Genomic DNA, 26,609 nt, shown 5'->3' with positions numbered 1-26,609 from the left:
TCCAAACATAACCAAGGGTAAAATGACATCACAGCAATGGCAGAGTAGGAAGCTCCAGGGGCCAGTCCCTCCACCAAAACCATTAAGCTACTAGTAAAAAGTCCATCAGAATCAACTACCTCAGAACACTTACAACAAGCAGGGGAGTGGCTGGTGATGGGAGAGGCTGCTGAAGCTGGGTGAGAAAGAGGAGTGTGCAACCTAGCCACCATTTCTCTTTATCTGGAATTCCAGACATTGAAATTACTAGTCAAAGGTTTTTAATCAATTGTCTTATATATACTCAAAGAACTAAAGAAAACAAAAGAACTAAAGAAAATCAGGAGAATGCTGTATAAATAAATAAGGGAGGTCAATGAAGAGATTATAATTATAATAATTCCAGATTTTTTATTTGCTTTCTTTTTAAAGTATAATAGCTGAAATAAGAAATTCAATAGAGGAGTTCAATGGCAAATTTAGGCCGGCAGGAGAAAAAAAAATCAGTGAACTCGAAAATAAGGCAGTTGAAATTATCGTCTGAAGAGCACAATGAAAAAATAATTCAGAAAAATGAACAGATACTGAGGGGCCAATTGGACACCACCAAACATATCAACATATGCATGAGAATCCCAGAGGGAAAGAAAGAAGCAAGCAACAACAACAAATAAAAAATCTGAAGAAATAATGGCCCAAAACTTCCCAAATTTTATGAAAGACCTGAATTTACACATCCAAGAAGTTCAACAAATTTGAAGCAGAAAAACTTCAACAAGATCCACACATTATAGAGAAATTGTAGAAGACAAAGAGAGAATCGAAATCTTGAAAGAAGAAACTCATCACATACAAGGGATCTGCAGCAAGATTATGAGCGGAGTTTTCATCAAAAACCACAGATGCCAGAAAGCAGAGGATAACATTTTAAGTGCTAGGAGAGAAAAACTGTCTACCAATTTCTAAAAATGGCAAAATTAATCTTCAGGAGTAAAAGAGAAATTAAGATATTCCAAAATAAATCTAAGGGGATTCATTACTAGTAGACCTGTCCTACAAGAAATACTAAAGGGAGCCCTTCCAGCTAAAACGAAAAGACACTAGGCAATAACTCAAAGTCATGTAGAAAAGTAAAGAACACGGATAAATATAAAAGTCAGTATTATTGCATTTTTGGGAGTTATTCTAGTTTTATTGAGAAGTAATTGACATACATCACTGCATAAGTTTAAGGTACACAGCATGATGGTTTGACTTACATATATTGTGAATTGATTACCACAGTAGGTTCATTAACATCCATCTATCTTCTCATACAGATACAATACAAAGAAAACAATTTTCCTTGTGATGAGAACTCTTAGGATTTACTCTAACAACTTTTTTACATATCATACAGCAGTGTCAGCTATCATCATCATGTTGTATATCACATCCCTAGTACTCATCTCTTATAACTGTACTTTTGATTTTAACCCCCCTTTTTTCATATATGACATAAAAGGAAAACACATTAAACAACTATAAAACTGTGTTAATGGGTGCACAATTAATATATGTAGAGAGACAGATATGTATAGAACCAGAGTGTTTGTGTACTATTGGTATTATTAAACACTAGAGGCCAAGTGCACGAAATTTGTGCATGGGGTGGGGAGGCCCTCGGACTGGCCTGCACCCTCTCGCAATCTGGGACCTCTGGCTCCTAACCGCTCGCCTGCCTGCCTGCCTGCCTGCCTGCCTGCCTCATTGCCCCTAACCGGTCTGCCTGCCTGCCTACCTGATCACCCCTAACCACTCTGCCTGCCTGATGCCCCTAACTGCTCACCTGCCTACCTGACTGCCCCTAATCACTCGCCTGCCTGCCTGATTACCCCTAACCCCTCTGCTTGTTTGCCTGATAGCCCCTAACCACTCGCCTGCCTCCCTGATTGCCCCTAACTGTTATCCTACCAGCCTGATCACCCTTAACTGCCTCTGCCTGCCTGCCTGATCGCCCCTAACTGCTCACCTGCCTGCCTGATTGCTCCTAACCACCTCTGCCTGCCTGCCAGATCACCTCTAATCACCTCTGGCTCAGCCCCCGCCACTGCGGCTTTATCCAGAAGGACATCCAGAATGATGTCCGGAAGGTCATTCTGCTCTCTGGTCTAATTAGCATATTATGCTTTTATATTTATAGACTAGGAGCCGGTGCACAAACATTAGTGCACTCGGGGGGAAGGGCAGGTCCCTCAGCCCGGCCTGTGCCCTCTTGCAGTCTGGGACCCCTCGGGAGATAACGACCTGCTGGCTTAGGCCTGCTCCCGGGTGGCAGAGGGCAGGCCCAAACCCTAGGTGCAGCCCCTGGTCGGGCTCAGAGCAGGGCCGATTGGGGAGTTGGGGCGCCGCCCCCTGTCATGCACAGAGCAGGGTGGATCGGGAGGTTGCGATGCCACCCTCAGTCACGCGCAGGGTAGGGCCGATTGGGGGGTTGGGGCACCACCCCCTGTCACACTCAAGGCAGGGTCGATGGGCAGGTTGTGGCACCACCCCGTCACACACAGAGCAGGGCATATCAGGGGGTTGGGGCGCTGCCCCCCGTCACGCACAGAGCAGGGCCAATCAGGGAGTTGGGGAGCTCCCCCCTGTCACTCACAGAGCAGGGCCCATCAGGGGGTTGAGGAGCTCCCCCCTGTCACTCACAGAGTAGGGCCGATAGGGGGGTTGGGGCGCCGCCCTCTTTCACCCACAGAGCAGGGCCAATCAGGGGGTTGGGGCACCGCCACTCTCACACTCAGGGCAGGGCCGATGGGGAGATTATGGCTCTACCCTGTCACACACAGAGCAGGGTCCATGGGGGGGAGGGGGGATAGGGGCGCCACACCCAGTCACACACAGAGCAGGGCCCGTGGGGTGGGGGGGTTGGGGAGCCGCACCCTGTCACACACAGAGCCGCAGGGCGATCAGGGGGTTGGGGAGCTCCCCCCTATCAGGCACAGAGCAGGGCCGATCAAGGGGTTGGGGCGCCTTCCCCTGTCACAAACAGAGCAGGGCGGATAGGGAGGTTGTGGTCCTGCCCCGTCACACACAGAGCCGCAGGGCGATCAGGGGGTTTGGGCGCTGCCCCCAGTCACACTGATCCCGGTGCCGGGAGGCCTCACAGCTCCGCTGATCCTGGTGTTGGGAGGCCTCGCGGCTCTGCTGATCCCGGTGCTGGGAGGCATATTACCCTTTTACTATATAGGATAGAGGCCTGGTGCACAGGTGGAGGCCTGCTGGTTTGCCCTGAAGGGTGTCCTGGATCAGGGTGGGGGTCCCGCTTGGGTGCCTGGCCAGGCTGGATGAGGGGATGATGGCTGTTTGCAGCTGGTCACACACCCTTCAGGGTGGGGGTCCCCACTGGGGTGCCTGCCAGTCTGGGTGAGGGGCTGAGGGCTGTTTTCAGGCTGGGACTGAAGCTCCCAACTGCTCCTTTTTTTCTTTTTTCTTTTTTTATTCTGGGCCACCTTTAGCTCTGAGGCTCCAGCTCTTAGGCCTCTGCTCCTGAAAGCAGGTATCTGGTTTGTTCCAGTTCTATAATCAAAACTCTGTATCAACTCCAGCTCTGAGATCCCAGCCGGCTGAAAGCTGGTTTCTGGGGTTTTGTTTAGCTTCTATATGTTACAATGTTTCTTAAACTGCAAGCTCAGAGGCCAGCAAGGCAAGCGGTGAACGTTGCAGTCCTCCGTCACTGAAGCAAGCAAGCCTCATGTTCAGTTTAAGCTGCCTGGCTGCCAGCCGCCATCTTGGCTGGCAGTTAATTTGCATATCACCCTGATTAGCCAATGGGAAGGGTAGCGGTCGTACGCCAATTACCATGTTTCTCTTTTATTAGATAGGATAGGTTGTCATCAATTTAAGATAATGGTAATCCCCAAGAAAACTAAAAAAATATACAGAAAAGGAAGAAAGGGAATCAAAATGGTACATTACAAAAAAATCAAGTAAATATCAACAGTGACTACAAGAGAATTGGAGGGGAAGGAGCCATATTATCTATGCTAATAATAGAGGACTATGCAAATTGTCCAGGACTCTGTCACAGTAACGACAGAACAGCAGGCTGCATGAGGTGACCAGGCCGGCAGGGGGGTTAGTAAGGGATGACCAAATGACTGAACAGCAGGCTGCGTGGGGCAACCAGGCCAGCGGGGGGGCCATGAGGGGTGACCAGGCCAGCAGGGAGGGGCAGTTGGGGGCGACCCGGCCAGCGGGGGTGGGGGGGCAGTTAGGGGTGATCATGCTGGCAGGCAGAGGTGGTTAGGAGTGATCGGGCTGGCAGAGGCGGGGGCAGTTAGGGGTGATCAGGCAGGCAGGCAGGTGAGCAGTTAGGAGCCAGTGGTCCCAGATTGTGAGAAGGTTGTCCGACTGCCAGTTTAGGCCCGATCCCGTGCACAATTTCATGCACCGGGCCTCTAGTTATCAGATATTTTAAGTAAAAATTTGATAATAATACTATATTACATACTTAAAAGTTAAGAGAATATATCTTTTTTAAAATATATTTTATTGATTTTTTTACAGAGAGGAAGGGAGAGGGATAATTAGAAACATTGATGAGAGAGAAACATCGATCAAGTGCCTCCTGCATACCCCCTACAGGGGATGGGCCTGCAACCAAGGTACATGCCTTTACCGGAATTGAACCTGGGACCCTTCAGTCCGCAGGACAATGTTCTATCCACTGAGCCAAACCGGCTAGGGCAAGAGAATATATCTTAAATGTTATCAACACACACACACACACACACACACACACAGTTATTTATGTGAGGGAATGGAGGTGTTAAATAACCTTATGGTGGTAATCAATTTGTAATATATACATGTATCAAATAATCACATTGTATACAAACCTTAAACTTACATATGTTATATGTCAACAATATCTCAACAATGCATGGAGGAGAAGTTATGAGACAAAGAAGAACATCATCCTATATAATAAAAAGCTAATATGCAAATAGACCGACTGACAGAACAATCGAACAACTCAACAACTGGTCGCTATGACGTGCACTGGCCACCAGGGGGCATGTGCAGAACATGGTGGGCGTTGGCCACGGCAGGATGGTGGAGCAGGTGAGCAGGGGTGCCAGACCAAGGCAGGGCACTGGTCACTATCATCGGGACAAGCCTCTGGTGATTACTGAAAATTCTTTACTCCCGCGTGCCGCGATCCTGCCCAGCGCTCACACCTGCTACCGGCGCTGGCCCCACTCACACCCGTTGCCGGCACCGTCCCCATTCACATCGCAGCCAGCACCGGAGCCACCGCTCACACCTGCTGCTGGTGCCCAGCACTGGTTCTGATCACTCAGCACCATCAGTGGGTGCAAGCGGCAGCTGCAGGCCCTGATCGCCTATGAGGGCTTCTCCACCTCCCCCTGCTTCTGAGGGGTGATCGGAGCAGCAGCTGCCGCTCACACCTGCTGCTGGAGCCAGCCCAAATCGCTCTGCGCCGTCTTTTATTTTGAAGAAAAAGTTATCATATACTTCAGGAAGCTTATGGTGAACATGCTCCATCTCAAGATACTTGTGAACGCTGGTTTAAATGCTTTAAAAGTGATGATTTCGATGTGATTGTCAAACAACGTCCAGGTCAACCGAAAAAGTCTGAAGACCAACAATTATACAGGCATTACTGGATGAAGATGCGTATCAAACTCAAAAACAACTTGCAGAAAGATTAAACGTTGCTCAGCAAACAATTTCCAATCATTTACAAGTAATGGGAAAGATTTTAAAGGAAGGAAAATGGGTGCCACATCAACTGAACGAAAGACAAATGGAAAACCAAAAAGTCATCAGTAAAATGTTGCTTCAGCGGCACAAAAGAAAGTCTTTTTGCACTGAATTGTGACTGGCAATGAAAAGTGGATTTATTTTGAGAATCCCAAATATACAAAATCATGGGTTGATCCAGGTCAACCATCAACATTGACTGCAAGGCCAGATGGCTTCAGAAAGAAGACAATGCTCTGCGTTTGGTGGGATCAGGAAGGTGTGGTGTATTACGAGCTTCTAAACTGTTAGTACTGATCGCTACCGACAAAAAATAATTTGAACCACGCTTTGATCGTGAAACAACCAGAATGGGCCAGAAGACACGGCAAAGTAATTTTGCTTCATGATGACACACCATCACACAATTCAAAACCAGTTAAAGACACGTTAAAAGATCTTGCCTGGGAAGTATTAACCCACCCGCTATATTCACCAGAACTTGCACCTTCAGATTACCACTTGTTCTGATCGATGGCACACGTACTTTCTGAGCAGCACTTCAAAACGTACTAAGAAGTGGAAAATTGAGTCTCTGAATGGTTCCTTCAAAACAAGAAAAGTTCTATTGGAATGGTATCCACAAATTACCTGAAAGATGGGGGAAATGTGTAGCTAGCAATGGACATTACTTTGAATAAAGCACTTTTGATATTTCTCTTGAAATTATCGTGTTTTCTTTGATTACAAATCCACCATTATAAACCAGTACATCAGATACATCTCCAGCTAGATTTACCAATTTCATGTAGTATTTTTAAAATGTTCTGCTATGAAACAAAAGGAAATTAGCACATTTTTCTTTCCTTCTACATCTCGTTTCCCCCACCTCCCAATTACTTCTTTATATATCCAAGGATTATAACACTTACTTTTGCTTCTATAATTATAACTAAATCTGCCATGCTTTATTCAAAAAAACATAAGGGGAAAGAGATTACTCAAATGGTAGTGAGTGTATACAAAGGCAATTGACAAATGAAAGGGGAGGACAGAAATGTTGATAACTTCAGAAGAAAATTATAGTTATGTATGCTAAAAAGTTTATAGATAACTAGTAAAAAAAAAAATAGGCCCCCTTTATTCAGTCAGAGAGGGGGGAAATAAGAGTTCAGAGAGTTCAAGGTGGGAGTACATATATCTACATGCACAAACAAGGTGAACTTCCATCCAAATCTCTCAAAAAAGACGGAATTACTTTCTATCCAGGTTACGTTTTATCTCAGATTACAAAAAAAATACTCACAATTACCTCATTTTGAACAAAGGGTTGTCCAACGAAGTATCATGGACCTGAAACAACCTCAATAAATGATAGTTCCTCTTTACAGAAGAACTTGAACACATTGATTAATTATGCCTAGAAAAATGATCTCATTATTATACATGATGTATGTGATCATAAACACCTTTCAAATCACTTTTATAAAGGAGAGAATAGGTCAGCAATCGGTGACATATTATGTGGGAATATCAGCAAACAAGCACACAAAAAACAAACTGTCAATAAATAGAAATGCTCTCCCAAGCCACAGCATCCACTGATGCCATCAAAAACGCATGTGGGCCCTGGCTGGGTTGGAGTGTTTTCCCATACACCAAAAGGTTGGGTTTCATTCCCAGTCAGGGCACATACCTAGGTTCGATCCCTGGTTGGGGCGCGTATAGGAAGCAACCAATCAATGTTTCTCTCTTGCATCCATGTCTGTCTGTCTGTCTCTCTCTCTCTCGCTCTCAAATCAATAAAAGAAACATGTCCTTGGGTGAGGATTTTAGAAAAAAATGCATGTGAAAACTGCTGTGTAGAGATATACTTAAATAAAAAAAGATGATACGCTGACAACCTATACTAGATATCACAAAAAATAACTAGAGGTGAACAAAACACTGATGTAAAAGATATTCATGAATAATTACATGAATAAATCATACAAATAAAATATCCTATCTAATAAAAGAGAAACATGGTAATTAGCCGTACATCTGCTACCCTTCCCATTGGCTAATCAGGGCGATATGCAAATTAACTGCCAGCCAAGATGGCGGCCGGCAGCCAGGCAGCTTGAAGCGAACATGAGGCTTGCTTGCTTCAGTGATGGAGGAAGCCAATGTTCCCCGCCTGCCTTGCCGGCCTCTGAGCTTACAGTTTGAAACATTGTTACAAATATAGAAGCTAAACAAAACCCCAGAAACCTGCTTTCAGCCAGCCGGGATCTCAGAGCTGGAGTTGAAACAGTGTTTTGATTATAGAACCCAAACAAACCAGATACCTGCTTTCAGCAGCAGAGGCCTCAGAGCTGGAACCAGAGCTAAAGCTGGCTCAGAAAAAAAGGAGCGGTTGGGAGCTTCAGTCACCCGCCAGCCTGAAAACAGCCCTTAGCCCCTCACCCAGGCTGGCCAGGCACCCCAGTGGGGACCCCCACCCTGAAGGGTGTGTGACCAGCTGCAAACAGCCATCACCCCCTCATCCAGCCTGGCCAGGCACCCAAGCGGGACCCCCACCCTGATCCAGGACACCCTTCAGGGCAAACCAGCAGGCCCCCACCTGTGCACCAGGCCTCTATCCTATATAGTAAAAGGGTAATATGCCTCCCAGCACCGGGATCAGCAGAGCTGCGAGGCCTCCCACACCAGGACCAGCAGAGCCGAGAGGCCTACTGGCACCAGGATCAGCGTGACACAAGGCAGCGCCCAAACCCCCTAATCGCCCTGCGGCTCTGTGTGTGACAGGGGGCGGGGCCACAATCTCCCTATCCGCCCTGCTCTGTTTGTGACAGGGGAAGGCGCCCCAACCCCTTGATCAGCCCTGCTCTGTGCCTAATAGGGGGGAGCTCCCCAACCCCCTGATCGCCCTGCCGCTCTGTGTGTGACAGGGTACGGCGCCCCAACCACCCCGCCTCCCCCACGGGCCCTGCTCTGTGTGTGACAGGGTAGAGGCATAATCTCCCCATCAGCCCTGCCCTGAGTGTGAGAGTGGCGGCGCCCCAACCCCCTGATCGGCCCTGCTCTGTAGGTGATAGAGGGCGGCGCCCCAATACCCCCCCACCCCCACGGGCCCTGCTCTGTGTGTGATGGGGTAGAGCCATAACCTCCCCATCGGCCCTGCCCTGAGTGTGACAGTGGCGGCGCCCCAACCCCCTGATCAGCCCTGCTCTGTGGGTGATAGAGGGCGGCGCCCCAACCCCCTGATCTGCCCTGCTCTGTGTGTAATAGGGGCGGTGCCCCAACTCCCCTATAGGCCCTAATCTGTTAATGACAGGGGGGAGCTCCTCAACCCCCTGATCAGCCCTGCTCTGTGCGTGACAGGGGGGAGCTCCCTAACCCCCTGATGGGCCCTGCTCTGTGCTTGACAGGGGTGAGCTCCCCAATTCCCTAATTGATCCTGCTCTGTGCGTAACAGGGTACGGAGCCCCAACCCCCCTGATGGGCCCTGCTCTGAGCGTGACTGAGGGTGGCATCGCAACCTCCCGATCCGCCCTGCTCTGTGCATGACAGGGAGCGGTGCCCCAACTCCCCAATCGGCCCTGCTCTGAGCCCGACCAGGGGCTGCACCTAAGGTTTGGGCCTGCCCTCTGCCACCCGGGAGCAGGCCTAAGCCAGCAGGTCGTTATCTCCCGAGGGGTCCCAGACTGCGAGAGGGCACAGGCCGGGCTGAGGGACCCCCTTCCCCCTGAGTACACAAATTTTTGTGCACTGGGCCTCTAGTTATATAATAAAAGTCTAATATTCTAAGTGTCTGGTTGACCATTCAACCAATCAAAGCGTAATATGCTAATGATATGCTAAGGTCACTCAACCGCTTGCTATGACGTGCACTGACCACCAGGGGGCAGACAGTCGACCAGTCGACCAGTCACTATGACGTGCACTGACCATCAGGGGGCAGATGCTCCGACCGGTAGGTTAGCTTACTGCTGAGGCCCGGCCAATTGGGACTGAGCGAGATGGGATGGACACGCCCTGGAGCCCTCCCATGGTCCCACCCCAGTTGGCCAACCTCCTGTGTCTCTCCCCGCCCCTGATCGTACAGTGGGGGTACGGGAGGGGTGTCACTCGGCCTGGCCTGCGCCCTGTCGCAATCCGGAACCCCTCAGGGGATGTCAGAGAGCCGGTTTCTGCCCGATCCCACAGGCCAGGCCAAGGGACCCCACTGGTGCATGAATTCATGCACTGGGCCTCTAGTATTATCATAAAATTAATGAAAACATTTATAATTTTTAATCTCAAATCTCTAAGTATATCAAAATTTATAAGTTAAATACAAGTAACCCTTTACGATAGCGTGTGAATCCCTAAAGATTTATAATTCAAACTCTTAAATATTAAGGTCTATGACATATATATTATTAGACATCCGCTATTTTATATATAGGCATATAACCGTATATAAACATTTACTGCCAGAAGCAAGCATGAGAAGGGGTGGGGGAATGACAAAGGAAAACATGCTTTTCTTCACTTCCCAAGCTGCGTAAGAATATGCCATCTCATTTTGTCTTAGAATTCAGACAGCAACAGACCCTTTTACCACCCACTCTTCCCACTGGACGCCTGAGCTACTGCCATTAAGGGCCATTTCCCCAACACAGGTCAATTGTGAAAAAGCAACAAGGAAGAGTGGTCAAGTTTCCCACTGCTGCAGGATTCCAAAATGATTCCTGCTCTAAGAAGATATTTTATGCAGAACTCTAATTTTCTGCCCTACTGCTGAGGGTGAGATTGTTAAGTGACTATAATAAAGCAAACTGTTTTCCATGTTCTATTCCACCTATTGTCTTAATTTCAAAAAAACTATGACTTGCTTGAGAAGCACCAAAAAATTTAAGGCTCTTAAATCCTACTCTTATGAATAACTAGAACAAAACAGACCTTAATACAAACCCTTTGAATAGTTTAATAAGATAAAATTTTTCTTCAAAAGAGAGAATAAAGTAGATAAATAACTTATCCTAGATTAGTTTATAGAGTTAATTCAAACTAATTAGAGAGCACAGACTTTCTGATTTCCAAGTGTATGCATACATACTGACTACCACAAATATGTACTGACTACCCACCAGGCACTACTAGGACAAATATGCACAATATATGGTCCTATCCTCAGGGAAGACACAATATAAAAGAGGGGGACCTAGACCAAACACATAAAAAGTCAAATCACACAACATTTAAATAATAAAATAATACATGGGATTTTCCTCAAAATAATCCAGGAAGGTTTAAAGAAGGTAGGAACAAAAAAAGACACAAGTTGGTCCACAGATGGTTTTTTGCTGCAGCTAGTACATAATACTATTCTTTCCATTTCAATATATGTTTAAGTTTTTCTATAATAAAAAAGATTAGGCATGGTTAACACAAAATACAATATATGATTAACTGCCAAATAAATGATCTGGATAGTAATTGCATTAGTTCCAAAAGAGACATCCCTGCAAATAAAATAATCACAAATAAGACACCGCACAAGGCGAGACTTAAACCTCAGTCAGACTGGGACTTTTCACTGACAAGCTACTGTGAATGCATCACTGTGGTGGACAGAAATTCAAGCATTCCCCTGGAATATGGGCAGGACCTGTGATGTGCCTCTAACCAACAGATTATAACAAAGATGATGGGACATCACTTCTGTGATTGTGTTACATTACAGAAGACTCCGTATTGTTCTCTGACTCACTTACTCATGGAAGCAAGCTGCCATGCTGTGAGGGCTTACACAGAGGGCCACATGACTAGTTCCTTGGAGCTGAGGGTGGCTTCCAACCCTCACTCCATCTTACAACAAATCAAAACACCCTTAGTGAGTTTAGAAACAGATCCATGGCCAGTCAAGACTCCAGATGAGAACTGAGCTCTGGTCAACACATGGGTTGAAGCCTTGCAGTGGGCACAGCTTACCCACAGAATCTACCCTATATAATAAAAGGCTAATATGCAAATTGTCCCCTCGGGAGATTGACCAGGAGTTTTATTGCTCACTATGACATGCACTGATCACCAGGGGGTGGCACGGAATGAAGGAAGGCCCCTGCCGGCAGCTGGAAGGACCCAATCGGCCCTGATCGCTGGCCAGGCCTAGGGACCCTACTTGTGCACGAAATTCGTGCACCGGGCCTCTAGTTATGTAATAAATGTGTGTTGGCTTAAATTGCTAAATTTGTGACAATTTGTTCCATGGCACAGAAAATTAATACAACTTTCCCTTCTATTTTCAATTCAAAAGCTCCACATTTACATGTTTTGTGTAGTGTTTGCCCCTTTAATTGTGCTATTATTACTTCTGCTGAGTTTAAAGAAATATGAACTCTGGAACTGTAGAACAGGGCAGAGAATCCATGTAACAGGAGATCAAATGTCCCAGTCTGCCTAGAGAGTGTGTGCCAGTTGTCATCATGACATAAGTAATAGCACATCTTTTCACTCCCAAAGAGCCCCAGTTTAGACAATAAATGATCATTCAGCCCTATATTCATTCACCTTCTACATATTAATCATTATCATTCCGGAGAAAACCAAGATGGTGGCACAGGTAAACACTGGAGTTAGCTGCCTCAAACAACCACTTCAAAAATACAACTAAAAGACGGAACGGACATCACCCAGAACCACAGGAAGACTGGCTGAGGGGAAATTCTTCAACTAGAAGGAAAGAGAACAGCATAGGAGACTCAGAGGAGGTGCAGTGCGGAAAATACAAAGGTGCGGAGGTACGCACGGAGCGGGCTGGTAGCTGAGGGTGCAGTTGTCGTTTTCAATCGGGAGGGAGTCTCAGATTCTGAGCTCCAGTTCTGGGCGAGTCTCTAGGGACCCAGACTCGAACGGGAGAAGCGGGACTGTCTGGCATCGGTCAGAACACGAGGGCAGCTTTCTCTCAGAGGTTTGCAGCGGTTGCTGGGACTCTGAGAGGCAGAGCCTCTGGGGACGGGACTGAGAGCAGCCATAACTGATCCCTCCACCTGCTCTGTTGATCCCGTGCGACCCGCCCTGCCCAAGCCCTGCAAAGAGCCATTTGCCAGATAGCCTCAGGCAAAGGCTAGATTAGCACCTCCCTAGAGGACAGAAGTTTTCCCACTGCAGACACAGCTGACTCTCACAGCCAGTTGGCCTGGAGGTCAAATCCCCCCAGTATTACCTACAACAATCAAGGCTTAACTACAACAAGACTGCCCACAAAGACCACTAGGGGGTGCACCAAGAAAGCATAAAAAATGTGGAGACAAAGAAACAGGACAAAACTGTCAATGGAGGATATTGAGTTCAGAACCACACTTTTAAGGTCTCTTAAGAACTGCCTAGAAGCCACCAATAAACTTAATGAGATCCTCAAGAAATCTAATGAGACCCTTGATGTTATGATAAAGAACCAACTAGAAATTAAGCATACACAAACTGAAATAACGAATATTATACAGACTCCCAACAGCAGACCAGAGGAGCACAAGAATCAAGGCAAAGATTTGAAATGCGAAGAAGCAAAAAACACCCAACCAGAAAAGCAAAATGAAAAAAGAATCCGAAAATACGAAGATAGTGTAAGGAGCCTCTGGGACAGCTTCAAGCGTACCAACATCAGAATTATAGGGGTGCCAGAAGATGAGAGAGAGAAGATATTGAAAACCTATTTGAAGAAATAATGACAGAAAACTTCCCCTACCTGGTGAAAGAAATAGACTTACAGGTCCAGGAAGCGCAGAGAACCCCAAACAAAAGGAATCCAAAGAGGACCACACCAAGACACATCATCATTAAAATGCCAAGAGCAAAAGACAAAGAGAGAATCTTAAAAGCAGCAAGAGAAAGAAACTCAGTTACCTACAAGGGAGTACCCATACGACTGTCAGCTGATTTCTCAACAGAAACTTTGCAGGCCAGAAGGGAGTGGCAAGAAATATTCAAAGTAATGAATGCCAAGAACCTACAACCAAGATTACTTTATCCAGCAAAGCTATCATTCAGAATTGAAGGTCAGATAAAGAGCTTCACAGATAAAGAAAAGCTAAAGGAGTTCATCACCACCAAACCAGTATTATCTGAAATGCTGAAAGGTATCCTTTAAGAAGAGGAAGAAGAAAAAGGTAAAGATACAAATTATGAACAACAAATATGCATCTATCAACAAGTGAATCTAAGAATCAAGTGAATAAACAATCTGATGAACAGAATGAACTGGTGATAATAATAGAATCAGGGACATAGAAAGGGAATGGACTGACTATTCTTGGGGGGGAAAGGGGTGTGGGAGATGCGGGAAGAGACTGGACAAAAATTGTGCACCTATGGATGAGGACAGTGGGGGGGTAAGGGCAGAGTGTGGGGTGGGAACTGGGTGGAGGGGAGCTATGGGGGGAAAAAAAGAGGAACAATTGTAATAATCTGAACAATAAAGATTTAATAAAAAAAAAATCATTATCTTTCCAGACAAGATCATCTTATTCTCTTCATTTGCTCCAATTGCATTCATATCTCTAATCATTACAGTTAACATTTTGCTAAATTTTTCCCAGATTGATGATTTCTATGGCAAAGATGTTCAGCATACAGATCAAAACACAATACTTACTGTGCAAATACACTTAATAGAGTTTGCCTTACCCTACCTCTGAATGGAGTATTTTCAGTTCCTATAATATTACATTCCTACAACTATGAGAAGTTTCCTACAGTTTATGCTACATACTTGTATAAAATTCTTTCAAAAATAGTCATTCATATAAACTGGTAATACCTGAAATTTCTTTAGAAATAGAGAGCTCTCTCTTATAGCAATTTCACATATGCAAGTCCCACTTTAATTATTTTACATAGGTAGGATAAAAATAAATGTAGATAAAGTCACGCTGGCTGGGTGGTTCAATTGGTTGGAGCATCCTTCCATACAATTGTGGGTTCAATTCCCAGTCAGGGCACATACCTAGGCAGCAGGTTTGATCTCTAGTCGGGGCACATGCAGGAGGCAGCCAATTGATGTTTCTCTCTCTAAAATCAATAAAATCATATCCTTGGGTGAGGATTTTAAAAAATGTAGGTGAAGTCATATATATAAGTACTTGCCTATACTGATTCATGTATTTACAGGGTGGGGCAAAAGTAGGTCTACAGTTGTTCATATGAAAAATAACACAATAATAATACAAGAATATACTGTTTTGAGTACTCACAACTGTAAACCTACTTTTGCTCCACCTTGTATTTTAAAAGCATTATCTTCTATGTACTAGGGACTATGCTAAGGATATGGGATACAAAGTCAGCTTACTTCTACAGAAAAGGAAATTGAGGTTCTTCCTTTGTTGTTCACAGACTACTTGCTGATTACCCTGTAATAAGGTAATACAAATTATTTTCCACTTGCAAATATATTACTAGTGTAGATACATTAAAAATCACAATATGCAATATAAAAGCTTTTTACAAAACCTATTTGAAGTTTCTCATCTAATACAATTCTAATCTCAAAAATTGAGTTCTTTTATGTTTTGTGAGGGGCATAATAGAGAAAAAGTAGAAAAATTCACGTACTGTCCCTTAAAATTAAAGACAGTGGGAGTGACTTGGAGGGAACATAATAGTGGCTTCAGAAGTGCTGATAATATTGTATCTTAATATTGGATCTGGTTGCATAGGTGTATTTAGTCTGAAAATTCATTGAGGTTTTCACTTAATGTTAAGCAAATCAATATTTATATATATATAAGAGCCGAAGCGACCATTATGACTGAATAACCAGAACAATCAATGACCGGCTGGTAGCTATGACGCGCACTGACCCAGACCTTGCTTCTGGGGTCGTGACAGCTCCGAATCTGATTCACCCACACCCCGGACCCAGACAGGAGGACCCCACCCATGCATGAATTTGTGCACCGGGCCTCTAGTTATGAAAACACAAAAAGTCCAAAGTTTAGAATATGAAATCTTAGATCTACATCAACAAGGACTATTAATCAAATAATTTTTAATGCTTATTATGTCCTTATAGGCCAAATAGGCTCAATAACAATAATAGGTACCATTTAAAAGTATCTATCATGGGCAAAATACTATACCAGGTACTTTACATGCATGATCTATTTTAATTTCAAAACAACCCTTTTAGATATTATCCTAATTTGACAGATAACAAAATTAGCTATTTGAATCCTTAAAAGATTGAAAACTTAATTAATGCTATTCAGTCTTCATATGTAAATAAAGTAGTATCTAAATATAATAAACTCACTTTAAAAGATTTTTTAACTTGAGTCCTAGCCGGTTTTGCTCAGTGAGTAGAGCTTCAGTCTGTGGACTGGAGGTTCCCAGGTTCGATTCTGATCAAGAGCACATGCCCGGGGTTGTGGGCTCAATCCCCAGTAGGGGGTGTGCAGGAGGCTAAATCAAGGAAGAGAAAAGTATAATTCAAGACTACAAAGAGAAGGCTCTTAATCCCTAGAGAGGAGAAATACATTTATCAGAAGTTTCCAGTCCCTGACTATCCTTGTCTTAAAGTGACACTACTACTGTGTTGGCCAGACCTTTCCCAGCCTTTTTCCCTCCCCTTTCCACTCACCCTGAAACTGTCCTAAATTCTGACTAGGGATTTTCACCTGTAGTAAGAAGAGAATGTATAGGCAAATCAAGAGAGGTACTATATTACTGAAACTCATTCTGCTGATATAGGGAATTTCATACCTTGTGATTATGAGTTCAGTCAGCCATGAAAATAAATAGAAGGTTCCCAGCAGACACCTAAAGAATTGAAGAAGGGAACTAACATTTACTGAACTGGATACCTGATATGCACTATCTTATTTACTCCTATCAACAAACCTTAAAGCAGTATTTCTAGACAAGCAGCTGAGTATGATAGTTATAAATCAAGACTCTGAATCCAAATCTCAGGGACCTGGATCCCCACTCTAACAGTTTCATTGCCATATGATGTGGGGGAAAATCCTTCAGCTATTTGTGCCTCAGTTTTCTTATCCATAAAGATAACAACAGTTCCAACCTCACAGTGTTGTTGTGGAAACTGAGTGAGTTGATATGGGTAAAGAGCTGAAAATAATGCCAGGCAGACAGTAAGTACTACCTAATTTTTACACATTATTTTTGGCCCATATAATAGACAGAACTCAAGAATTTAAAGTAATTTGCCCCCAGCTGTAACTAATAAATGGCAGTGGGGAAACCTAAACACAGGTCTCTGGTCAAATGCAGAGTTCCCACTCTTAACTACACCTACCTTCCCCTTCCTCCCCAAATATGGGGCTCTCCTCAAATAACTATGAAAGTATAAGGTATTTCCCAGTGAGTTTCCTTCTTGAAGAATGACAGGTGGCAAAAGATATGAAATTCTGAGCCACACTCTTCTCCATATGGCGACAGTAGCCCTATGAATGAACTATTTGCCATAATATTACTGACATTTAATAACCATCAGTGCTGAACCATTTGGCTAAGAAACTGAATTTATGGGAAAATGAATGATGAGCTCCAATCAACTAACATAAACTGGCTCCTACATAACTTCAATTTAATTACTATGTTGAACCAATTCATTTAGAATCTGCTCATCACTGTGAAATATCATGATCTTAGATTAGTTCCCCTACAGTACTTATCACTTTAAAGGGCTAGTTGTCCTAAGGTCCCTTTTAACTCCAAAACTCTATAAACCTGTAACATCAAACTTTTGTTATCAATAAATAAAATGAGAAACAATGAAAATAAATTGGCCCTCAAGAGGTTACAGAATAAAAGGAGATAGGACGGGGGAAAAAAATCTGTTGAGAGCACTAACATTAATAACTAATTCAATCACCCACAGAACAGTTAAAAGGGTATTTACTAGTAATGACCCAAATTTTGTTTTAAAAATGTTTGCCATATATTCTAAAGGCCAGGATAACATACACAAACATGTTATCAATTACTAGTAACTAATGTATTATAGTTGACTTTTAGTATCTTTTACACATTTCTATCCATTTCAAACATATATTCCTTTTATAACCAATAAACAATTAAATTTCTTATTAAGTACCCATGTAAGTAAAAAAAAGAAAATTACATTGTTGTAAAAGGTTGGAGGGTAGAGGTAGGGAGGGGACTGAGCAGGTACAAAGATGGAAAAGAGGGGAAAAAATCAATCAATTAGTTAACTACTGGAAAATGTCAGCCATTATTAGATTAATATAAAATTAAGTATAAATTCCATCACTGTGGAGGTCTGATACTGACTTATAAGTGAGGTTATAGAAACTAGTTAAAAAGATAACTAAACTAACCAATTGCTACTCCCCTTTAAAAAGTACAGTACCTTAGGTCCTTACCTTGTTTCTGAAAGGACTTAAGATGACAATATTTCTTTAACCTACCATCTGGTGTGGGTTGAACTGTGCCCATCCCCTAAAAAAAGGATATACTGAAGTTATAACTCTCAGTAGCTCAGAATGTGACCTTATTTAGAAATAGGGTCTTCACAGAAATTATGAATTTAAAATGTGGATATTAAGGTGAGCCCTAATCTAATGAGTGGTGTCCTTATAAAAAGGGATAATTTAGACACAGACACAAAGGAGAGACAATGTGAAAAGATACAAGGAAAGATGGTCATCTACAAGCCAAGGAATCCCTGAGGCTATTAGAAGCTGGGAGAGAAGCCTAGAATAGATCTCTCTTTAGTACATTCAGAGAGGGCATAGCCCTGCCAACACCTTGAATTTGGACTTCTGGCCTCCAGAACTGTACGACAATAAATTTCCCTTGTTCTAAGCCACCTAGTTTGTAGTACTTGTTTCATAAGCCCTTAGGAAACTAATACACCATCCTATAAACTCTATGCAGCTAAACAGCCTCATGTTGACTGCCTTTTAAAAGAGCTAGCAGTGAACAATTTTGTTTGTAGAATAAACCCACATATAACTTTTGACTCCCCAAAAACGTAACTACACTTGTCCTTCTGTGTCCACAGGAAATTGGTTCCAGGATCCACCCTGGATACCCAAATCCGTGGATAGTCAAGTCCCTTATATAAAACTAGAGGCCCAGTGCACGAGATTCATGCACTCAAGGAGGGGGGAGGAGGCCCCTCAGCCCGGCCTGTGCCCTCTTGCAGTCCGGGAGCCCTCGGGGGATATCCAACTGACGGCTTAGGCACCGTAGGCACCGTCCCCATGAGCCGTGAGCCCGGCTTCTGGCTGAGCGGCGCTCCCCTTGTGGGAGTGCACTGACCACCAGGGGGAAGCTTCTGCATTGAGCATTTGCCCCCTGGTGGTCAGTGCGCAAAATAGCTACCAGTCAGTCAGTCCACCGGTAGGCTGGTCACTTAGGCTTCTATATATATATATAGATGGCACAGAACAACGCATATAGTCAGCCTCCACATCCTCAGATTCCCAACCACGGACTTAGAATACTGGTTTTAATCCACAGTTGGTAGAATTCAGAGATGTGAAACCTAGAAATAGGGAGGGCTGCTTAGGTAGTTATTAAAAAAAATGTGCATGTAAGTGAGGCAGCACAGTTCAAACCAGTGTTGTTCAAGGGTGAACTGTATAGCACAACTACTAATCTGCAGGTACAATATACTAGTATAACTTATGTAAGGAATTTGTACTGTTATTTCATTTTAGTTTGATTCCAATTTTCTTATGAATGGCTTCTATGAAAATGTTTGTAATATTTAACTATAGTAATATATTTTCAGTTAAGACATAACAAATCTAAATTAATGTAATCATTCTAACGTATAAAGTTGATATATTATGCTATAACTGAAATGTCAAAACAAAAACAATACTTCGAACTAAAAGGTATAGGTTTAACATAAGCTAGAATTTAATATATGTGATGAGAACAAAGAGACCCACAAACAGACACATGATAATAAAAATGCTGAACATCAAAAACAAATAGAAAACCTTGAAGCAACAAGAAAGAAAGGGTAAGTCACTTATAAGGGACTACCAATAACTGACTTCTCAGCAGAAATAATGCAGTTAAAGGAAGTGGGGTAACAATTCTAAGTACTCACAGAAAAAAAACTGTCAACCAAGAATACTAAATCCATGAAAGCTTTCAAACTAAATGTGAAATAAATAAAATAAAATAAAATAAAATAAAATAAAACACCTGACAATTTTTTTGCTAGCAGACACATCTTATAAGAAATACTAAAGAAGGTTATTCAGGCTGAAAGCAGGTGATCTCGGCAGTAATTCAAGTCCATTTGAACAACAACTAAAAGAGAACCTGTAATGATAATTATTTCCCTAAAAAGAACACTATCAATACTTTTTCCCCTTCTTTCCTCTCTTAACCAATTTAAAAAGAAACTGTGCAACATTATATGTGTGTATATAAGGTATTACTCAGCCTATAACATATATAAATGTAATTTATATGTAACATATTTACTGATAACAACACATGAGATGATTAAGAACAAAGCTGTATTGGGCTTAGGAAATAGAGATGGTAAATTACTAATTACAACAATGTATTGCTTGTTTTCTAACATTAGCACGTGTAATATGAATAAAAATGCCACAAAAAGGGGGGGGAGCTTATAGTATTCAAACCTCAAGTTCACTTTTATAGTCTCCAATATAAATGATAGTTGTGTAGATAAAATGGACATATATTCGTGTAAATATATAAAGTGACAGCATATAACTATTGTGTTGTTTCAAATAAAATAATTTCTGTAAAATCTAGTAACAATAAACTACTACAAAAATGAAAATGGCAAGAGTGAATAACTCACCTGTGTAAGAGCAGAAAGTTGTACTACAATCTGTTAACTGGTACAGTAGAGTTACAATTTTTATGTTTGAGGATTCAACAGACAACCTTCCCCTTTCTAGAGACAATCCTTGCAAAGCTCATATACCCACTTTTCTGATATTTCAATGCCATGAATTTAAGTCTCATCTCCCCAGTAAGACCAAATCTTCTTTAAGAAACTGCTCTTGCCGAACCGGTTTGGCTCAGTGGATAGAGCGTCGGCCTGCGGACTCAAGGGTCCCGGGTTCGATTCCGGTCAAGGGCATGTACCTTGGTTGCAGGCACGTCCCCACTGGGGGGCGTGCAGGAGGCAGCTGATCAATCTCTCTCATCGATGTTTCTGACTTTCTATCCCTCTCCCTTCTTCTCTGTAAAAAATCAATAAAATATATTTAAAAAGAAAAAAAAGAAACTGCTCTTGTGCTCTGGCCAGTATGGCTCAGTTGTGAGGATTGCCCCATGCACTCACTGGTTGGAGCACAGGGGCAGAAGGCAGTCAATGGATGTTTCTCTCTCACAACCCTCTCCCTCCTTCTTTCTCTAAAATCAATAAAAACATATTTTTAAAAAAGAAAGAAACTGCTCTTGTGCCCAATTCACCTAGCACAGTACTGAATAGATTTACTGGTTCTTCTCTTTAGCATGTCTCTTCTTAATCTTCCCTATTCTCTTGATTTTCCTCTAAACTCATAAGCAAAATGTGAAAAATAAAATTCCTAAATGTCCAGGTTTTTGTTTCAATCTACTTCTCTTAAATTTACTGAGCTATCAAATCTAATGATGAAAGTTGTTTAATAACTGCAAAACAAAAATCATTTGAGAGCTGGCAATCCTAAAGTTAGAATTTCTTCTAATAATTATCTTTAAACATGAAAAATCTCACATCCTACAAGAATCTCCCTATCTTTCCACTTTGAATAAGAAATATCCCAAGTAACCCTTTCCCATCCTTTCTTCCTGAGGAAGCACAAAGTCTGAGGACAAACATTACTGAGACATTAAACTACATAAGCAATTTTAATAACTAAACTCTTAAATATTTGCTAGTTGTTTCATTCGCAATCTCACCTCCTCTCCAAAACCCTTTCCCCTTCTTCATCTTCCATAAAATACTTTTCAAATCCCACCCAGCTCCCTCTCCACCACTCCCAAAAGCCCTCTTCTCCAATGGGCCCAGACTTCCAAGTGTCATCCTGTCTTCCATGTAAGCATCATTAACACTTAGCTATCAAGTCTGCCTCACTCACTGCTCACTTTGTTATGTACAAGCCTGGTCTTTCCAAATAGATTGCCTTTAAGGACAAAAACTGAAAAACCTTTGCATATCTAGTGTCTGGTACAGATCCCTATTTACTGAACATTAATTGATACTGATTGTAAAAATGGACCTGATTGCTCCATTGATGTGATGGGATGACTTGTAAAGATATTTGAAGTCCTAACCCCCAGAACCTCAATTATTTGGAAACAGTAATCAAGTTAAAAGGTCATGCTGGGCCCTATGTAAAGGGTCTTCAGCTCGCCGAAACCGGTTTGGCTCAGTGGATAGAGCGTCAGCCTGCGGACTGAAAGGTCCCAGGTTCGATTCCGGTCAAGGGCATGTATCTGGGTTGCGGGCATATCCCCAGGAGGAGATGTGCAGGAGGCAGCTGATCGATGTTTCTCTCTCATCGATGTTTCTAACTCTCTCTCTCCCTTCCTCTCTGTAAAAAATCAATAAAATATATTTTTAAAAAAAAAAGGGTCTTCAGCTCACTTTGCCACATCTACTGCAAGAATGAAGACCATTCTCAGCAATCAGACTGTGGACATCTCAGACAATATCAATATCACTCTGAAGGGACATACAGTTATTGGGAAGGGCCCCAGAGGGACCCTGTGGGGGGACTTCAACCACATCAATGTAGAACTCAGTCTCCTTGGAAAGAAAGAGGCTCCGGTTAACCAATGGTGGGGAAAAAGGAAAGAAAGGGCCACCATTTGCACTATCTGCAGTCATGTACAAAACATAATCAAGGGTGTTCCATGGAGCTTTCATTACAAGATGAGATCCGTGTATGCTCACTTCCCCATCAAAGCCATTGTTCGCTTGTTGAAATCAGAAATTGGGCGAAAAATACATCCACAGAGTTCAGGTGTTGCTTGTTCAACTTAACATGTATCATATGTTGCTTGTTCAACATAATATATATCAAGCCCAGATATATTTCACTTAACATATATCAAGCCCAGAAAGTTGAGTGGATTTTTGAAGGAAATGACATTGAACTTGTATCAAATTCAGCTGCCGAAACAAGGATATCAGGAAATTTGGAGATAGTTCCTATTGTTTCTGAAAAAATATTAGTTCAGTAGGCTCATGAATAAGATATAAGTTGTCAAAAAAAAAAAAGAAGACATGTTGTCCAGCTATAGAAACAGCAAGATGTTGAATGATTCCTTAGATTCATTTGCAATATTTAAAAGATGCAGTAAAAGCCATGTATTGATTGGGAGAGGGAGAGGGGTCCTTAAAAAAGGAGGAAATTTGGACACAGAGACAGACATGCACAGACAGAAAACAATGTAAATCCAAAGAGACACAACAGAGGCAGAAGATGGAGTGATACATCTAAATGCCTAAGATTGCTAGCAAACCACCAGAAGCTAGGAGAAAGGGAGAGAACAGACTCTTCTTAGAGGACCTTCAAAGGAACTAACTCTGCCAACTCCTTCATTTTGAACTTCTGGACTCCAGAATTGTGAGACAATAAACTTCTGTTATTTTAAACTACACAGTTTTTGCTACTTTGTTTTGGAGCCCTGGGAAATTAATACAATTGATGTTTATGAAAATGAAACAGTATTACATAATCAAACCTTCCTAATATGATAGATACTAAAGATAATAGAGAATTAAAATGAGCCCAGTCTGACCTAGAATGAAGCAGCATAACGACAAAGGAAAATGTCCATGACACATTAAGTGAAAGAGTAAGTTGCCAATAAATTTGCAGATTTTATTTGGGGGTAGGAGGAATAGCAAACCCATAACATCAAGTTTGCATTATACACAGGAAATGTCTAACCACACAAACACATACATACAAACTCTTAACAAGCAATTCATTCTTTAAAAGTCTTTGTAGTAGGAGGATTTTTCTTACTTCCCATAATTTTGTACTTTTAGAAAAATAAGTGGTTGATTTTTTTAACTTTTTTAAAATGTAGAATTCAAAGAAACTGTTTCCAAAAGGTAATCAGATGTTGTATTATTTTTTAACAATACATGCAGTTAAACCTGAGTGATTTAATTCATTTTTTGTAGGAAAATAGTGTTTTATTTATTTTTTAAAATTTATCTTTATTGTTGAATGTATTAAAGATGTCCCTTTTTTCCGCCCCATTGATCCTCTCCCTCCCCACTCCTGTCCCTTCCCCAGGCCTTCCCCCCACTATTATCTTGTCCATGGGTTATGCGTATAAGTTCTTTGGTTGATCTCTTCCCTGCACCCCAGCCCACCCCACTCCCGCCTTCCCTCCGAGAATCCTCAGTCTGTTGCATGTTTCCATGTCTCTGAATTTATTTTGTTTGTAAGATTATCTTGTTCGTTAGATTTCACGTAAAAGTGAGATCATGTGATACTTGTCTTTCTCTGACTGGCTTATTTCACTTAACATAATACTCTCCAGGTCCCTCCATGCTGTTGCAAAAGTTAAGAAAGCCTTCTTTTTTACAGCTGCATAGTATTCCATTGCGTAAATGTACCACAGATTTTTTATCCATCCATCTACTGATGGGCACTTGGGCTGTTTCCAGATCTTAGCGATCTATATATATAAAAGGCTAATATGATAAGTGTCCCTCTGACCGTCCGATCAGTCGCTATGATGCTCACTGACCACCAGGGGCAGACGCTCAACGCAGGAGCTGCCATGACGCACACTGGCCATTTTACAAAGAAATGGCACTGCAGACCTGGCGCCAACAAAGCAACACTCGGCTTCCCCCAAGTAGGACACAGGTCCCACCACCACCCCGGAGCAACAGCCCACCAAATCGCAGCCAATGCTGCTGAAACCCCATGGCACAAAATGCGGCCCACAGCCCAGCCCAGCCTGGAAACGGTCACTGTGGGCACCGGGTAATGACGTCACATAGCAACGCCCGGCTTCCTCTCCCTAGTGACCAGCCTCCTTGGAGTTTCTTCAGCCCAGGAACACAACTTGCTTTACAGCCAGGTGCAAACATTTTACACTTTAACCAAATGTCTGTGAAGCATTTTCCCATGCCTCATCTCATTTGATCCTCACAGAAGTCCTGGAGTAGGTAGAAAGGAGACTCGGTAGAGTCCTGTATTTTCTTTTCATTAGCTAGAAAATGGAGATTTAGAAAGTTTAGAAACTTGACCCGACTGAAAAGAAGTAAGAAATGGTGGACCTCGAAAATGACTTCAGGTTTTCTCACTGCACAGAATATAGTCAAACACTGCTGCAGTTAAATATTTCACCCTTTGTTCTCCCTGCGAGATTTACAATAATAATCTGCTTCGTGTTGATATTTACTGCTGTGTTGCTGACAATTACCTGAAAGAGAAGTTCGGGTGCTTCACTGGGCTGGCTGGAAAAAGTTTAGCTAAATCAGAAAGCAGGTCTAATTAAGCAAGTTTATTCTATATCTATAAAAGGCTAAGTTGACTGGCACATGCATGATACATATAAAGCTCTCACTGGCGCCAACCACATGCGTGTGTTTTGATCTGTCATTGTTGATTGTGAATTTGGTTGACACTTCTATTACAGAGAAAGGACGAATAGCGATATTAAAATATTTCTAATTAATTTCCTTTCAATGTGCACAAATCCATGCACTGGGCCACTAGTTGTAAATAACGCTGATATTTCAAGTCCTCAATTTGATAATTCAAAGCAATTCATTAATTGCTGAACTATAAAGGCATATCTAGCACTCCACTTCTAATAGCAACCATGTTATTATATTTCAGAGGCAGTATTAAACATAGAGTTTGCAAAATGACAGAAGGAAAATAATATAACATTTACCAACCATATCATGTCTGCCAGACATATAATTCTGGAGGTTTTACAAATGTTCCATCATTGAATTTCATTTCTCTACTGAGCCACATTTATTCATTCAGCCTTCTCTTTGTTCCAGTCATGCAACATTTACAGAGGGTCTTATTAACTTTGATGTCAACCAAAAATGTCCTCAAATATCTGAATTCTCTGTAATAATCCACTCTACATTTATCATCTACAAATTTACCTAACTCCAAACCCTTCTACAACTTAATTTTTGAGATATCAATTTGTAAAGTACCTCACAAATGCACAAAGCAGGCACTCAATAAATGTCAGATCTCTATATAAGATCCTTGAGAAAGCTGAAATTACAGAAGTCACATTTAACTGTACAAAGTCTGCTAAGAAGACCCAAGTCATCATTAACACAGAATAGCAAAAAAACATCACAATAAAGCCAGGCTCTTAGCACTAAAACGGCGTAATAACTACAACTCGGTTCCAGGAGTGAAAAAAGATGGTTAGTAATTAAAGCAACTAATGTCTGGGGTAGAAAAGTGCAACAAGCAGAAAAAAGGCTTTAAGTACACAAGGAAGCAAAAACCACTCAAAGGGCAGGGCCACGAAATGCCGGGAAGGAGCAGTGACCTGAGCAAAGGCAACCACACATCCACTAGAGATGAGGTCCGCATTTCTTTACTCCCAAATTCATGAAAACATCTACAAGCCAATGTGTTGCAGCTTTTATTGTTTTTTTTTCTTCCATTTTATACAAAAAAATATGGAGATTTTATTTTCTTCCTAACTTCTAAGCTTTCTGTGTGTTTGTGTGGCTTTGAGTCACACAAAGTTACTTCACTTACTAATTATTTGTACTTGGCTAGACCAGGTACCTGATTTCTACTATGAAGTGGAATAATAATTTCCACATTAGATGAAATGAGAGAATGCATGTGAAAGTCTTTTGTACTGCACATATAAATTAAAACCATTCTTATATGATTACTAGAGACCCAGTGCGCAAAATTTGT

The 26,609-nt window shown here is 42.3% G+C and overlaps 1 protein-coding gene and 1 pseudogene across 3 annotated transcripts in view; one reads left to right on the top strand and one right to left on the bottom strand.

Annotated features, from left to right (window-relative positions):
• USP12 (ubiquitin specific peptidase 12) overlaps nucleotides 1-26,609 on the bottom strand; it is a 122,303-nt gene that overhangs the window by 80,820 nt on the left and 14,874 nt on the right. The window lies entirely within an intron of this gene.
• LOC308512092 (large ribosomal subunit protein uL6-like) lies at nucleotides 22,331-22,889 on the top strand (annotated as a pseudogene). The gene is made up of 2 exons: nucleotides 22,331-22,711; nucleotides 22,755-22,889. The product of its transcript is annotated as a large ribosomal subunit protein uL6-like (transcript).

Source organism: Myotis nattereri, assembly GCF_964212035.1.
Source record: "Myotis nattereri genome assembly, chromosome: 2".
Classification (NCBI taxonomy): Eukaryota; Metazoa; Chordata; class Mammalia; order Chiroptera; family Vespertilionidae; genus Myotis; species Myotis nattereri.
The sequence above is the reverse complement of the archived record's forward strand: the minus strand, read 5'-3'. Positions and strand labels throughout refer to the sequence as shown.